Below are 17,115 nucleotides of genomic sequence, written 5' to 3'. Positions count from 1 at the left end.
GGCATGTAGTTGAAGGACTCTCAATGGCAGCAGAGGGCTAACACAGAACTGTCTTAGTTAGCTATCAGTTTTTAGCAGCAGCGGGCCTCTGCTGAGATGGTACATGGTCAGCAGATGCAAATAACACATTATATAGTGGGGAATCAGTGGTCTCCGGTTAAGGTGGGGCACCCTTCGGGCAATCTGTCTCATCCATGTGGTGCGGAATATCAAAAACTCTACAACCTCCAGGTACACCAGTGAGAGAACAGCTCTTTGCAGCAGGATCCTCAAATACTGTCCTTTCTCTACAGATGACTGCTAAGAGAAACACCAAGTCCCAGGGAAACAAGCGTTTGTATTCAAAGGGACTTTGAGTGCCACCCAAGAGCTGCCTGTCTTCATCCTAGAAGAGTACAGTGATGGTAATAGAGCACCTAAATCAAGGATGCAGTGATCTTTCTCTGATATTGAGGTCTCCAGACCATATGACTACACAAACCAATCCATAACAATTAGACAGTTCTCCATCTCTGTTCATGCACAGCTTTCGTCGAGCCGGGTCTGGTGGCTCAGTGGACTAAGGTGTCCACTGTAGGGGCCTGTGTTTGACCTCAGGTCACGGATTCAAATCGTGGCAGGTCTACTCTGCCATTCATCCTTTTGAGGTTGATAAAATGAGTACCGTTGGGTAACAATAAACATCTGTTATTCAGAGTCAAGATAACCTTTGGGGTGAACATGAGTTTTAAAATACACGTTATGTTATGTTGAGGATTAGTGGTCCTTGGGGCCTTAATGAAGCCTGGTCCTTGGCTAAAGATGCCGCACACCTGGTGAACTGTTCTGCACATGGACTGGAGCACTACTGGGGTGCATGGATCCTTCTGCAGTAGAGTGGATAGGCTCTTCAGCCCCCCTGTGCTCTACCTTAGATGGGGGGTAAAGAAACCCAGAATCCATCATAAGGCAACACTACCATTCCAAATGGCCTACTTAAAGGCAGGGGTATGATGCGAGTCCAGGTCCATAAAGAGAGATGCAGTCCATAGATATTGCAGTTAAGGCTGTTCCATTATGAGCCCCTGAACCCAGTCAGTGGATACAGAGGAACATCCCACTCACTTTGCCACATCAATTAAGTTAGACAAAAATGCAAAGCACCTTGGTGAAAAATGATTTAATGAAATACCAATACTGAGAAACCATTTCATCTAAATGGTTTAATGGAAATTTTCAGGCTGAATGGAATTTTCTATGTCATAGAAACCAATTTATATAATGTCTTTTTTTGCGAAATTGGCTTTTACATAGCTACTTTCGGAAATAAAATTGTTAGAGGTATTTATATCAATCCTTTATGTCAGGGGACATTATTTCGGTTTCATGTCTTTTACATTTTCAAACAAATACTTTGGGTGGGTTTAACTTGATTAACCATCACCATCCCTAAACACCATTAATCTCTATCCCCTAAAAATGCTTACCCACGCATAAACTCCACCCTTCCCTGACCCCTAAACTCCACAGATCCCTGAACCCTAAAGGCCCTTTCTAACTCTAAACTCCATCATCCCCGAATCCTAAAAATCCTGAACCCTAAACCCCTCACCACACCTAAACTCCACCCATCCCTGACCCCTAACCTCCACTCATCCCTGAACCCTTAAAGCCCTTTCTACTCCTAAACGCTACCAACTCTTAACCCTACCCATTATTGAACTCTAAAAAAACATTTTCTACTCCTAAACCTTATCCATGCCTGATCCCTCAAAACTCAGCACCAACCCTAAATTCCACAATTTCCTGAACCCTAAAACACCTTTGTACACATAAACTCCACCTATCCCTGCACAATTAAAATTCAACATCATCCTAAATTTCACCCATTCCTGAACACAGAAACCCTTCACCACTCCAAAACTCTACCCATCACTGAACCTTAAAGATATTCACCAGCCCTAAACTCCACCCATCCATAGCCCCTAAAGATCCTCAACACCCCTACATGCCACGTTTGGTTTCTGGAATAGTGGTAGTTTGTACTAGGTTAAAGGCGCCACTGGGAGATGTGCACTTTCCTTATATATACTTGAGCAATAATTGATAACGGTGCTAAAAGGAGAAGAGAACCACTTTCCCTCTTCCAGTCAGGCGATGCCACAAAAGTTTGTTACTCCCTAGCACACGTTTAGTATTGTAAATAGTTGTTAAATACAAGTGTTTTCACAGTTCAATTCATACAACATAAAATAAATTTCTAAATCCTTTTGTTCAGGGTTTTGTTGTTCTTTATTGATGGAGATGTCACAGCCGACACGTGTTTCGTCGTTCTGGGGAATGTAACCCCCGACTTTTTCAAGGCTGTTTAAAGAAAATGGTAATGTTGTAGCACATTACTGTAGAATACGACAATTGTTCACGTTTCATAAACAACATTAAATACTTATTAGGATAAGGCGGTGGTGCCAATCCAGTTACTTCTTCATAAGCATGCTACTATTCAATCTAGAGGATTGCCACATTTCGTGCCTGCTTAATGATATTGTTAAGGATTTGTGTACAATATGGTGTTTCTTAACATCATCTAAGAATATGAGCCCATTGAGAGGAATGGAGAGACCGGTGAGGGTGTAATTATCATTTATCCAGGGCGTGACATGCAAGCTCTTATCGGTGTGATTTATCGTGGGTTCATGCTTATTTAAGACCCATGCTATTTGATACCTATTCTCCGTTGTTGAAGTTCGTTCTGTCAGAAGAAATATTGAAGCAAAGTATAAGTCTGAAGTCGTCCTGGTTGGGACCACTTATTTACACAAAGGTAATATTTTTTAGAGTTACCCTACTTACGTAGATTGAGGTGATACTTCCAACCCTCAATGGGGTTCTGATATTGATGTCGTTTTTCTTATTATTCCAGTTTCATTGATGTGAACTTCAAATCATGGTTCACTCTCTGCAAGCTGTAATTAATATCAAACATTACTTGATAGCAATTTTAGATTTTACTGTGTACACAGAATCTCTATTTCTGTCAAATAGAATACACTGTCTAGCCTTCCAAGCGTTTTTATTAGGTCTTTAGTATGTGAAAAACTCTGTTTGTATATCCCTATATGGTGCTCTTACTGGTGCTCTACCGTTATATGGCGGGGTGGGAGGTTTAACTCCCGTGTGAAATGTTCACACGTTTATTGCGCCAGCTGTGCTTCTTAACGTGTGATATTAATGCGTCTAATTAATACATTGTGCTCCCCTCCTGTCTGTCCCCATATTGGTCGCTAGTTAGGAAGGTGTTAAATCTGTTTGAATTCCTCCGCGTTTCTTACCCCATTGTGCTTATTATAGAGTGATCTCGAAACGCCCGATTATTTCGAAGTGCTCCTCTCATGTCCGTCCCCTCGTATCTAAACATGTACATTGCTGCCCCCTCCGTTACGCATAAGCGCGTGTGTATTTCTATTCCCTCGGTCGTTAACAGACCTAAGCATTCTCTCGTCTTACCTTTTAGTTGTTTTCTTAGCGGGATTGAAATTCGTCCCTTCTGCTTCGTGTAAGAGGCAGCGTTAATTTCAAAGTACTGGCGCCATATATTTTCAGAGGAAGTATGACCCGGTAGCTAACCGGCTTCACTTCCTGTTTGCCTCGCACACTAGCCTTATTTTTGATTGCAAATCCGGCCGCCATTTTAGAGTGTCTATTTGGCGGTGCAAAACGGTACCGGTTTGTGAATTGGTCCATTATTGCCACATTATTTATATATTTTCTTATTATTTTTTACCTCTGTATTAAGAACGGTTACGTTTTATAGTTATTGGATACACCTATTCAGGCAAATCCCGCCACATATATGTGTATCACAACTTCCTATTCGAGCTCTGTTAATTAGTTAGTATATTTTATTTTATTTTATTTTTCCTTGGGAAGCTAATTATCCCAACTTAATAGGGTGTAAAAGTCGATTTGATGTATTTCACTTCAGTTTATATTCGGCTCATTTTTGAAATACCCCGTGATACATGTGTGAGGGCTTCGAATTATTGGTGGTTGTGGACCCATCCTCCTGTGTTTCCCTTCGTGCTTGTGTGCTGTGTGATTATCACACTTATTTAATGAGTTTTATGTTGGGCCAGTCACTACTGCTATCGAATTCTCCATCTCGCATGGGCTCAGAACAATTGTTGTGCCTTTAAGTGGCCTAATGTTATGTTCAGTGATACAGATATACCATCTACTTATGTTCTGTTACTTTAACACAGAATTTTCTTAACAGAAATGCATTATTTTTCATTAGTACTAATTCATCCACACTTCATACATTCCTTATTCCATGCAACTTCCTTCCTCAGTGATTCTCTAGTTTTCGCTGGTATTGTGTATGGTTGTGTTGTGTTCATGTACCCAAAAAATAATGTAGCTCCTGGTCAATGTTAAGACCCATCTCTACACTTTTCAGAGTCATTATCCAGATGGCCTCTCTTCTTCGCAGGGCTAATTCCCTATTACCCCCTCTTGGATGGATTGGTACATGTTCTATCCCAAAGTACTGGAACGAGTGACTCGATGTTTGTGCAGGACATATTGACATGTGGGCTGCCACTGGGTAGCGCATATCACCTTGTTTGACCGCCCTGATATGTTCGTTTATTCTGTCTCTTAGCATTCTTTTAGTTCTCCCTACATATCTTTTGCCGCATTTGCAGTCTAGGGCATAAACCACAAATTTGCTGCAACAATTGATAGTCGTCAATATTCGGTATTCTTCATTGTGTGGTCCTTTGAATCCCTTTATCTTTTTGTAGGCCCATTTACATGCTGCGCACATTCCACAGCCATAGAACCCTGGGTCTGTCAGCCAGCAGTTTTTGGTTCTCTTCCCCGGGTAACTTGGGCTCAGTATGTTCCTCAGTGTTGTGCCTTTTCTATATGTTAGTGTTGGCCTTTCTGTTATGTGTTTTTTTAAAATCGTATCTTTGCTAAGTAGGTGCCAGTGTTTGTTTAGACTTCTACGTAAGACATGAGCCCAGTTATTATAACATGTCACCATTCTCACGGTTCCTTGTTTGTTTACCTGTTTGGGCTTTTCTGTTAGTGTGTCTGTTCTGGATAGTTTGTTTATTCTACTTTCAGCTTTTTGTAGTACCTTCTGACTATACCCTCTGTTCCTGAATCTTTTGATTGTTCCTTGTTTTTGTGTTTCAAATTCTGCGTCTGTGCTGCAATTGCGGCGGGTTCTCACTAATTCCCCGTAAGGGATTGCCTTTTTTTGGTGTTCCGGGTGGGCACTGGTTGCATGTAGCAGGGAATTGCAGGCTGTGCTTTTTCTAAATAGTCTGCTTTGTATCGTATTGTTCTCAATAAAGAATTCCACATCTAAGAATGGTAATTTTACTTTGCTGAATTCCATTGTGAATCTGATATTTTGATCATTGGTATTCAGATATGCGTGGAATCCCTGTAATTTGTCTGATGTGCCTGTCCAAATCATGAAACAGTCATCGATATATCTTCCCCAATATAATATGTCCTTGTTCCATTCTGAAGCTGGTGGGCCCCAGATTCTCGTTTCCTCAAACCTTCCCATCACTAGGTTGGCATACGAGGGCGAAAATCTGGAGCCCATCGCCACTCCTTGCTTCTGTCTGTACCACTGTTCCTTAAAAAGGAATATGTTGTTGTCCAATATGGTCTCAATCATTTCTAAAATCATCTCGGTATGTGCCCATGCACTAGCTGGTCTTTTGCTAAGCATGTGTTTTACCGCTGTTAGTCCCGTGTCTCTTTTAATGCACGTGTATAATGAGACCACGTCTAATGTGACCATTGTCATATTTTCATCCCACGGCAGGTCTGCCATGGTCCCCAGAATATGTTTCGTGTCCCTGATGTAGGATGGAAGGTTTTGTACTAATGGCTTTAGGAACACGTCCACATATTCTGAGAGCCTCTCAGTTGGCCCCCCGATGCCAGATATAATTGGTCTTCCCGGAGGGAAAATATGGGGCTTGTGTACCTTGGGTACTGTATATATGCACGGATATCTTGGTCTATCTATCCTTAGATAAGCATGTTCATTGTCATCAATAAGACCTTTGCCGTGCCATTGTTTTAATAGTATGTTAATATACTCTGTCAATCTCCACATTGGGTTGGCTCCTATTTGTTCATAACACTCAGCATTTTGTAACTGGGTGAGTATTTCATGGTCATAATCCTTACTTTGCATTACTACCATGTTTCCCCCTTTATCTGCTTCTCTGATTGTTATTTCTCTGTTTGTGCTGAGTTCTTTCAATGCTTTCCTCTCTTCCTTTGTGAGATTATCTCTGTGCATGTGTTCTACTGTTTTCTTCATGTTGTGTTTGTCTAGATCTGCTGTTACTGCTTTGTAGAACTGATCGATATTGTTGCCTGCTGTTAGTGATGGTGTCCATTTCGACTTGTCTTTTAGCCCACTTGTTATGTTATAATCCAGATCTATATCAAAGTCCCTCATTATCCTTTCAGTCAGTATAGCCTCATCTTCACAATCAGTGATTGACAATAGTAATCTTGTGTCAAGAATATCCTGAATACAATAATTATCATTAACCATCATACCCAAGTTTTGTTGCACTTCTTTATTTGTCGGGTTGGTCATTTCAAAGTGTTTTTTTAATTTCAAACGTCTAGTAAACTTAAACAAATCAATTTTTGTATTACATACATCACCAACATTGTTCGGGCAAAAACTCATACCTTTTTCAAGCACAGATATCATGTTATTCGTGAGTTCCAATTCACTCAAATTCATAACAGTAACATTGTTTATTTCCTCTGATTCACATTCTGGTTCCAGGACCTGGTTCGCATTCCTACTCTGCCTTGACCTGGCGCCTGCTCTTTTGCCTCTCCTTGTTTTCCTTGTGGGCCTGGTTTCTTGCTTTCTCTGTTCCCCTTCTTGATTCTGTTGATTTCCAATAAAAAACTGTTGTTGGGATCTACTGCACTCATAGCTCCCATTACTTCTATGCTAGCTTCACTTGAGTTAATGGTGTCAATAGAAGTTGTGCTCGAGCCAACCGAAATGGTTTCACTAGGGGGCTGAGTGGGGTTTTTAGGTATTAGATGGTCATACTTTTTGGCGAATGTAAATACTCTCCCGCCCAAGTAGTCCCGCTCGTCCCTTTTAAGCTTCTTGCTTTTTTTCTGTTTAATGTCTGTGACATGTCGCTGTACTATGTCATCCAGAATCTGGTAGTTCTTGGTGGTCACATCAGGAAGATTGAAATCTTTAATTTCTTGCTCTAATTTGTCTATCTCTGCTTGTAGTTTGGCCACTTTTCTTTCACAATTTTCTATTAAAATCATTATCAGGTTATTGGAATTATTGATCAATTCCTTTTCCCAGGCTAATAAAAGGTCCGGTTCCAGGTCTTCATAGGTGGGCATAATCTGCGACCTGAGACCTCTTGGGATCCTTTTTACTTTTACATATTGCTTCAGGGTAGCTGCATCCCACCACCTTGATGATTCTGTGATTTTGAGTTTTTCTAACCTTATCAATTTTTCTTTCAGACCCTCAGCTTTTGAAGGTTGCCCTCCCTGTACTGCTGAGGAGCTGGGTGCCTGTCCACCTATGTTGTTAAATAGGTCCTCTGCTTCCTTGTCTCTGTCTGCTCTATTGTTAGTCATAGTGTTCATAGTGGACCCTTAGGCTGCCCCTAGTTGGAGAAAACGTTTGGTTTCTGGAATAGTGGTAGTTTGTACTAGGTTAAAGGCGCCACTGGGAGATGTGCACTTTCCTTATATATACTTGAGCAATAATTGATAACGGTGCTAAAAGGAGAAGAGAACCACTTTCCCTCTTCCAGTCAGGCGATGCCACAAAAGTTTGTTACTCCCTAGCACACGTTTAGTATTGTAAATAGTTGTTAAATACAAGTGTTTTCACAGTTCAATTCATACAACATAAAATAAATTTCTAAATCCTTTTGTTCAGGGTTTTGTTGTTCTTTATTGATGGAGATGTCACAGCCGACACGTGTTTCGTCGTTCTGGGGAATGTAACCCCCGACTTTTTCAAGGCTGTTTAAAGAAAATGGTAATGTTGTAGCACATTACTGTAGAATACGACAATTGTTCACGTTTCATAAACAACATTAAATACTTATTAGGATAAGGCGGTGGTGCCAATCCAGTTACTTCTTCATAAGCATGCTACTATTCAATCTAGAGGATTGCCACATTTCGTGCCTGCTTAATGATATTGTTAAGGATTTGTGTACAATATGGTGTTTCTTAACATCATCTAAGAATATGAGCCCATTGAGAGGAATGGAGAGACCGGTGAGGGTGTAATTATCATTTATCCAGGGCGTGACATGCAAGCTCTTATCGGTGTGATTTATCGTGGGTTCATGCTTATTTAAGACCCATGCTATTTGATACCTATTCTCCGTTGTTGAAGTTCGTTCTGTCAGAAGAAATATTGAAGCAAAGTATAAGTCTGAAGTCGTCCTGGTTGGGACCACTTATTTACACAAAGGTAATATTTTTTAGAGTAACCCTACTTACGTAGATTGAGGTGATACTTCCAACCCTCAATGGGGTTCTGATATTGATGTCGTTTTTCTTATTATTCCAGTTTCATTGATGTGAACTTCAAATCATGGTTCACTCTCTGCAAGCTGTAATTAATATCAAACATTACTTGATAGCAATTTTAGATTTTACTGTGTACACAGAATCTCTATTTCTGTCAAATAGAATACACTGTCTAGCCTTCCAAGCGTTTTTATTAGGTCTTTAGTATGTGAAAAACTCTGTTTGTATATCCCTATATGGTGCTCTTACTGGTGCTCTACCGTTATATGGCGGGGTGGGAGGTTTAACTCCCGTGTGAAATGTTCACACGTTTATTGCGCCAGCTGTGCTTCTTAACGTGTGATATTAATGCGTCTAATTAATACATTGTGCTCCCCTCCTGTCTGTCCCCATATTGGTCGCTAGTTAGGAAGGTGTTAAATCTGTTTGAATTCCTCCGCGTTTCTTACCCCATTGTGCTTATTATAGAGTGATCTCGAAACGCCCGATTATTTCGAAGTGCTCCTCTCATGTCCGTCCCCTCGTATCTAAACATGTACATTGCTGCCCCCTCCGTTACGCATAAGCGCGTGTGTATTTCTATTCCCTCGGTCGTTAACAGACCTAAGCATTCTCTCGTCTTACCTTTTAGTTGTTTTCTTAGCGGGATTGAAATTCGTCCCTTCTGCTTCGTGTAAGAGGCAGCGTTAATTTCAAAGTACTGGCGCCATATATTTTCAGAGGAAGTATGACCCGGTAGCTAACCGGCTTCACTTCCTGTTTGCCTCGCACACTAGCCTTATTTTTGATTGCAAATCCGGCCGCCATTTTAGAGTGTCTATTTGGCGGTGCAAAACGGTACCGGTTTGTGAATTGGTCCATTATTGCCACATTATTTATATATTTTCTTATTATTTTTTACCTCTGTATTAAGAACGGTTACGTTTTATAGTTATTGGATACACCTATTCAGGCAAATCCCGCCACATATATGTGTATCACAACTTCCTATTCGAGCTCTGTTAATTAGTTAGTATACCACCAATAATTCGAAGCCCTCACACATGTATCACGGGGTATTTCAAAAATGAACCGAATATAAACTGAAGTGAAATACATCAAATCGACTTTTACACCCTATTAAGTTGGGATAATTAGCTTCCCAAGGAAAAATAAAATAAAATAAAATATACTAACTAATTAACAGAGCTCGAATAGGAAGTTGTGATACACATATATGTGGCGGGATTTGCCTGAATAGGTGTATCCAATAACTATAAAACGTAACCGTTCTTAATACAGAGGTAAAAAATAATAAGAAAATATATAAATAATGTGGCAATAATGGACCAATTCACAAACCGGTACCGTTTTGCACCGCCAAATAGACACTCTAAAATGGCGGCCGGATTTGCAATCAAAAATAAGGCTAGTGTGCGAGGCAAACAGGAAGTGAAGCCGGTTAGCTACCGGGTCATACTTCCTCTGAAAATATATGGCGCCAGTACTTTGAAATTAACGCTGCCTCTTACACGAAGCAGAAGGGACGAATTTCAATCCCGCTAAGAAAACAACTAAAAGGTAAGACGAGAGAATGCTTAGGTCTGTTAACGACCGAGGGAATAGAAATACACACGCGCTTATGCGTAACGGAGGGGGCAGCAATGTACATGTTTAGATACGAGGGGACGGACATGAGAGGAGCACTTCGAAATAATCGGGCGTTTCGAGATCACTCTATAATAAGCACAATGGGGTAAGAAACGCGGAGGAATTCAAACAGATTTAACACCTTCCTAACTAGCGACCAATATGGGGACAGACAGGAGGGGAGCACAATGTATTAATTAGACGCATTAATATCACACGTTAAGAAGCACAGCTGGCGCAATAAACGTGTGAACATTTCACACGGGAGTTAAACCTCCCACCCCGCCATATAACGGTAGAGCACCAGTAAGAGCACCATATAGGGATATACAAACAGAGTTTTTCACATACTAAAGACCTAATAAAAACGCTTGGAAGGCTAGACAGTGTATTCTATTTGACAGAAATAGAGATTCTGTGTACACAGTAAAATCTAAAATTGCTATCAAGTAATGTTTGATATTAATTACAGCTTGCAGAGAGTGAACCATGATTTGAAGTTCACATCAATGAAACTGGAATAATAAGAAAAACGACATCAATATCAGAACCCCATTGAGGGTTGGAAGTATCACCTCAATCTACGTAAGTAGGGTTACTCTAAAAAATATTACCTTTGTGTAAATAAGTGGTCCCAACCAGGACGACTTCAGACTTATACTTTGCTTCAATATTTCTTCTGACAGAACGAACTTCAACAACGGAGAATAGGTATCAAATAGCATGGTTCTTAAATAAGCATGAACCCACGATAAATCACACCGATAAGAGCTTGCATGTCACGCCCTGGATAAATGATAATTACACCCTCACCGGTCTCTCCATTCCTCTCAATGGGCTCATATTCTTAGATGATGTTAAGAAACACCATATTGTACACAAATCCTTAACAATATCATTAAGCAGGCACGAAATGTGGCAATCCTCTAGATTGAATAGTAGCATGCTTATGAAGAAGTAACTGGATTGGCACCACCGCCTTATCCTAATAAGTATTTAATGTTGTTTATGAAACGTGAACAATTGTCGTATTCTACAGTAATGTGCTACAACATTACCATTTTCTTTAAACAGCCTTGAAAAAGTCGGGGGTTACATTCCCCAGAACGACGAAACACGTGTCGGCTGTGACATCTCCATCAATAAAGAACAACAAAACCCTGAACAAAAGGATTTAGAAATTTATTTTATGTTGTATGAATTGAACTGTGAAAACACTTGTATTTAACAACTATTTACAATACTAAACGTGTGCTAGGGACCCCTACATGCCACTGATTCCTGAACCCTAAAAACTACTCACCACCTCAAAACACCACTCATTTGTGAGCCGTAAAAACCCTCACCACCACAAACTCCACCCGTGCCTGATCCCTAAAAAAAACCCTACCACCCCCAAACTCCACCCATTCCTGAACCCTAATATATCCCTCATTACCCCTAAACATCATCATCCTTGAATACAAAAACACTCACTACCCCTTAATCTTCACCCAAGTTTATGATTTTGGATGTTTCCATAAAATTATCTTTCCTTTAAAAAGTTTCATTTAAATTTGTATTTATCTGTATTTCCTTAAAAGTGTCTTTCCTTAAAATTGTTTTTCCATTATTTGGTTTCCTCCAATGTGGTTTTTCAGTTTCCGTTTTTCCATTAATTCATATACAGACACAGTGTAAAGTAACTTGTCTTTCTCAACACAGCCGTCACAAGCCTGTGCATCACTCAAACTGACCTCAATTGATTTAACTCACCAGGAGAAAAACTATGTCCTGATGAACTCCTCTTAATCTGACTCTCAAACATTGGTTCACTTAAAGTTCATTCTTCCCCCTGGGATTTTCAATCTCTCCCTGAAACAGCGGATCCTTCTTGTTGAACAAGGCTTCGCCCTATACCAGTATGCTGATGACACACAGATATAGCACAAGGTGTCATCTGCAGCTGTCATGCACCACCTAAGATGCTGCATGCAGTATTTCACATTTGGAGGCTCAGTGTTTATCTCAAACGTAACTCCACTAAACAGTGATCATGCTTATTATTATTGGTACAATAGAGCTATGTATTGGAGCCTGGATGAACAATATACATCTTAATGGTTTATCTCCCAGTTTCTCCACCAAACCCAACTTCCACATCGATCCGGGTCTCTTATTCAAAGAGCATGTGCATATGAGATCTCAAACCTGTTATATCAATTCGGTTTGCTGGAAAGGATCAAACCCTTCCATCAACCCACACCTTCTGTTCCACTGTGAATTCAGGCATTAATCAGGTTAGAGCCTTGCCGGATGGTTACCTTGTACCCATCCTCACACCCTGTCAGCGTTCCTCCATGCTACAACACACATTTTCCTTGGTCAATTCACATTTGTCCCCATCAACCAAACCCTCCGAGACCTTTAGTGCTTCCTCCTTCCATCATGTATCAAGTAGTTATCTCTTTAGCCTCTTCCATGCTGGTGACGGAACCGCTCCATCACCAGCCTCGGTTGCGCTGTGCTGGTGACGGAGCGGTTCCGTCACGGCCCGATCGGCGCGCCTGCACGGCGCTGATTTCGCACCTGCGCGGCGCGTTCTATTGTGCGGGCGGGGCCGTGACAGAACCGCTCCGTCACAAGCACAGCGCGCCCGAGGCTCGTGACGGAGCGGTTCTGTCACGAGCATGGGAGCACCGCGCGGACCCCCCTCCCCCCTAGCGCTACGGCGGAATTGCCGCCGCAGCGAAGGTGTTAAAGGTGCAGGGAGCACACTGCCTAGTAAGCCTGCACACAATGCGCTCAGATGCATTGTGGTAAATGCAGAGCGTGATAACACTCACTTTTATTTGAAAGTGTTTACTATTCACCATTGTTGGTGCAGCCAGAGTTGTGTATCTCTAGACACGTATCTCAGGACTGTTGTCCTTTTTCAGTAGTCAGTAACAAGTGAAATCTGGGGTTGCTGGCAATGCTGCTCAGAGTCTTCTCAGGTTTCTGTATCACTCTCAGAGCGTTGGGGCATCCCAGAGCTCGTCAGCCCAACACCTCAACAAGTAGCCCAACTTCACTCATGCACACACTAGATAAGCAGGAATGTGGGAGAAAAATGAAAAATCAGGCTACCGGATACTCACTTTCAGGCACTCATGGCAGGGCAAAACGGCTGTACCGCATGCAGGGGACATTCCTGTCTCAATACTTTATAATTGACAGCTAAAGGATCTAAGACATAGGGGAATTTATGTGTCTGCATGCGTTGGAAAACAGAAATTTAACTACTCTGACATTTCAGGCAAATCTCCCTACGTTTTGTCGCATGGATATGTGAAACACAGTCAGCATAATAATATAATCAATCAAATTTTAATGTTAAATGAAATACCGCGATGAGTCACACATTCCAATTCCTGCAGTTAACAGTACATTTTTACTGCAACATAAATCAAAGCTACATTCCTGCATGCCTCACACATAATACTTAGCTTTAAGCACTTTGTGGAGTATCATTGTTATAGAAATATATTAGTATTGATATCCAAGTATATATTTTCAAAGTCGATGGAATGAATGCTGGAGCAGTTTGCTATTAAAGATTGCCATTGACTTTGGAATGCATTGAGTCATCTAGGGTATATTATGGTGAATTATATGGCTGCTGTGAGTAGGCACTCTTATGAAATTATATTAATATTTTTGTGTGTGTGTGTGTGTGTGTGTGTGTGTGTGTACTGTATTGTTATGTTTAGGTCAGGGTTTCCATTAAAAAAAATGCATGTCTTATTTTCTTAATAACTTTGGTACCAATTGCTGATTCTGTACAAAACTTTCCAACGCAAATGTTCATCTACTTTTGGTTTGGCATTGCAAGTTTCATGTAAGTTCTATGCTTACAAGCAACATCACGTGGGGACCAAAGAAATGAGAGACTGGTGTTAACCGTTTTAATTCCTATAGCATCATGTGCTCTCTAATGCAGAAACAAATGATGAATGGAATTGCACAAAATGTGACATGAATGTAGAACATTATTCAAGGAAGTGCCTTTGCTTGTTTTGGTGTAAATCTGTTTAGTAATTTTCGAAAAATTAGTGTTTAAAGGAATGGTGGGCTTCAAAGGGTTAAATTATAGCAATATCTGAACAGTTCAGCGGAGGTTTGCGAACCTCGATTCGCAGATCTTCTACAGATCCAAAAGTTGACAAAATATTCAAATCTGATTAGTTGACGGAGATTTTTTCACGTCAGTCATTTCAGGAACGCAAACCACTATATCAATAAGTAACAACACCTAAAAGTATAACATAATTAATTAGCAATACATAAACCAATAAATAATAGTGCATTCATAGTCCTCTCCTCATCTTTAAGATTATCTTTGAGTTTGTAATTGCATCTGTTGCATCCAGGCCCCTGTGGCCCCGCCGGTCCCCTGCCAGCACCCGTCCAGGGAGCTAGCGAGTCCAGCTCCACTGCTTTGCTCCCACCCGGTAGGGAAAGCTTTTGCTTCTGTACTCCCTAGCGGGAGCACCCTTATGTGTGGCTGTGAGAGCGTGGGCAAGAAGTTGGATGTGTGCTCCCTGCCCGCACTCTCCCAGCCAGAAAAAACAAAGCGCAGGATGATTACACTGGTCAAGTATACCAGTTCTTCAGGTGCATCTGTCCTTCTCTTGTAAAATTTGATTGAGAGGCAATCATTGCTTTGCAATTTTATGGTTTTTTTAAAAATCAATTTTATTTATTTTTTGCAGTGGAGATATTGCAGTTTCACAGAATACTGCAACATAACCTGTGATAAAGGCAAGCGTTGATGCAATAGGGCAGATCACGCCGCATAATTGCAGGTCTTGCAAAAAATAAGAATGTTGATTATAATAATACAATAAACTACAGCAGACATTAAATACCATTGTGAGTGGGACTTCATTGCCCACCATCCAGCTGCACCCCTAAGGAGGAGGATGGGCTCCTATGAACTCACATTTCTTATGTGCTGGTCTGTCCCCGCAGTGCGGGACGCCTGCGTTGTTCAGTTAGTGGCGGAGTGGGACTTCATTGCCCACAATCCAGCTGAGCGCCTAAGGAGGAGCTCCTATGAACTTGTGCTTCTTAAGCGCTGGACCCTCCCCGCGGCGCACTACGCACTTGTCTGGTAGAGGCTGGGCAGGGGCACCCCTCTTTTACCTCCACTACCACGTGTGGACCTTTAACCACATCCATGCTGGTGACGGAACCACTCCGTCACCAGCCACGGACGCGCTGTGCTGGTGATGGAATGGTTCCGTCACGGCCCGGCCGACGTGCCTGCGCGGCATCAATTTCGCGTCTGCGCGGTGCGTTCTATTAAGTGGGCGGGGCCATGACGGAACCACTCCGTCACAAGCACAGCACGCCCGTGGCTCGTGACGTAGTGGTTCCGTCATGAGCATGGCGGCCCCGCGCGGCCTCCTCCCCCCCAGCGCCGCCAAGGGGTTAAAGTATTGATTCATTATTTTGTTTTCTCCTTGCTAGCCTGTAAGCAGGGGCGGCTCCTCCACTAAGGCGGAGGAGCGTCAGCCCACTATTTCTTGCAGTGCGACAAGCAGAAACATAAAATGGTAATAACTCTTGTTATTACCATTTTATGTTTGGTCGCGGATGGGGCTGCTCTGAGAGCAGGGAGGGGAGGCGTGGTGTGCCTGCCCTTTCCCCAGTGTGCAAAAACAGTTTGGTCGGTACCTTGGAGCCGCCTAAACCTTTCATGCACACTCTGCATTTTCTCCATGTAGGCTGCATGCAGCATACATGGAAAAAATGACTCCCCATTAGCCCCTGGCTGGTCTGTGTCTCAACCATTCACAACGCTGCTTGAGCAGTGTTGTGATCGGCTTAGGGGAGGGAGGGAACCTGGATGCCTGCTTCTGCTTCCTGGGGAGCCGGAGAGCAGAGAAGATGCAGGACCTGGAACCGGGCAGGTAAGTTTATTATCTTTTTAAAAAAATTAAATTACCACCCCTTCCCCACGCGATCCCTCCCACCCGGCATGCCCCGGGCCCCCCACCCGCGAGTCGTGTCAGCTGCGACTGCCTGTAGATACCCATTTATGTGATTGTTTCGTTTTATTGGAATGGGGAAACACTAGTCTGCTGCTAATTTGTCCAAACCACCGATGGGTCCTTCGTTCGATGGGCTCCTTCAGCGTGCAGTAGGTGTTATTAGCAAGGAAATTGAACTTGTTGAGCACCTTCTGTCGGATCCTCCAAATCTCCCAGTGCACCCCCACTGTCAAACAGTCGAGGCTCCAGCACCTGGGGACCTTTCCACTACTTTTACGGAGCTGGACATCCCTTCTTCTCCTACGGTGCATTCGAGTCATCACTAAATGTATTCACTTTCACAGTTAATGGACAACCAGCAAAAAGGAAGAGTTTTCAATAACTGCCCAACTCCAAAATGATCTGTTAATCAACTGCAAGCCCAAAAGTGGATTCAGTTAGCCACAGCGAAGTATTTTCTGCTGAGGCAGTGATGGTTCTTTGTAGCACAATATCTGTTATTTTAGAGGCCAAACTAAAGACAATGTACAAATGTTTGGGGCCATAGAGGCAGAACTTTGTAAGATAAATCTAGCTATTGTGCCGCAAATCCCTAACCATCCACATCCCGCTCACTCTGGTTTCGGTGCAACTCCTCCATCCAATTGTTTGGCTTATGATGATGTGAGCACTGGGCAGGTGATAAATTGCCCTCCTGCTAGAGCGAGGTCTAGGCCAAACAACTCTGCCATTGTTGTTACCCTAGGCGAATAGCCATGGTGCCAGAGGAAGAGAAAGAGGGAGAAAGGGAAGTTGGGGTAATAGACTGTCAACTGCCTCAGGAATCGTCTCTCCTCATGGTTAACCTCCTTCCAGAGCCCTGTCCCTATTGGCAGTATTAGGAAATGTTCCCCGCTTGGCA

Source organism: Lissotriton helveticus, chromosome 4_1 (genome assembly GCF_964261635.1).
Source record: "Lissotriton helveticus chromosome 4_1, aLisHel1.1, whole genome shotgun sequence".
NCBI lineage: Eukaryota > Metazoa > Chordata > Amphibia > Caudata > Salamandridae > Lissotriton > Lissotriton helveticus.
The sequence above is the reverse complement of the archived record's forward strand: the minus strand, read 5'-3'. Positions refer to the sequence as shown.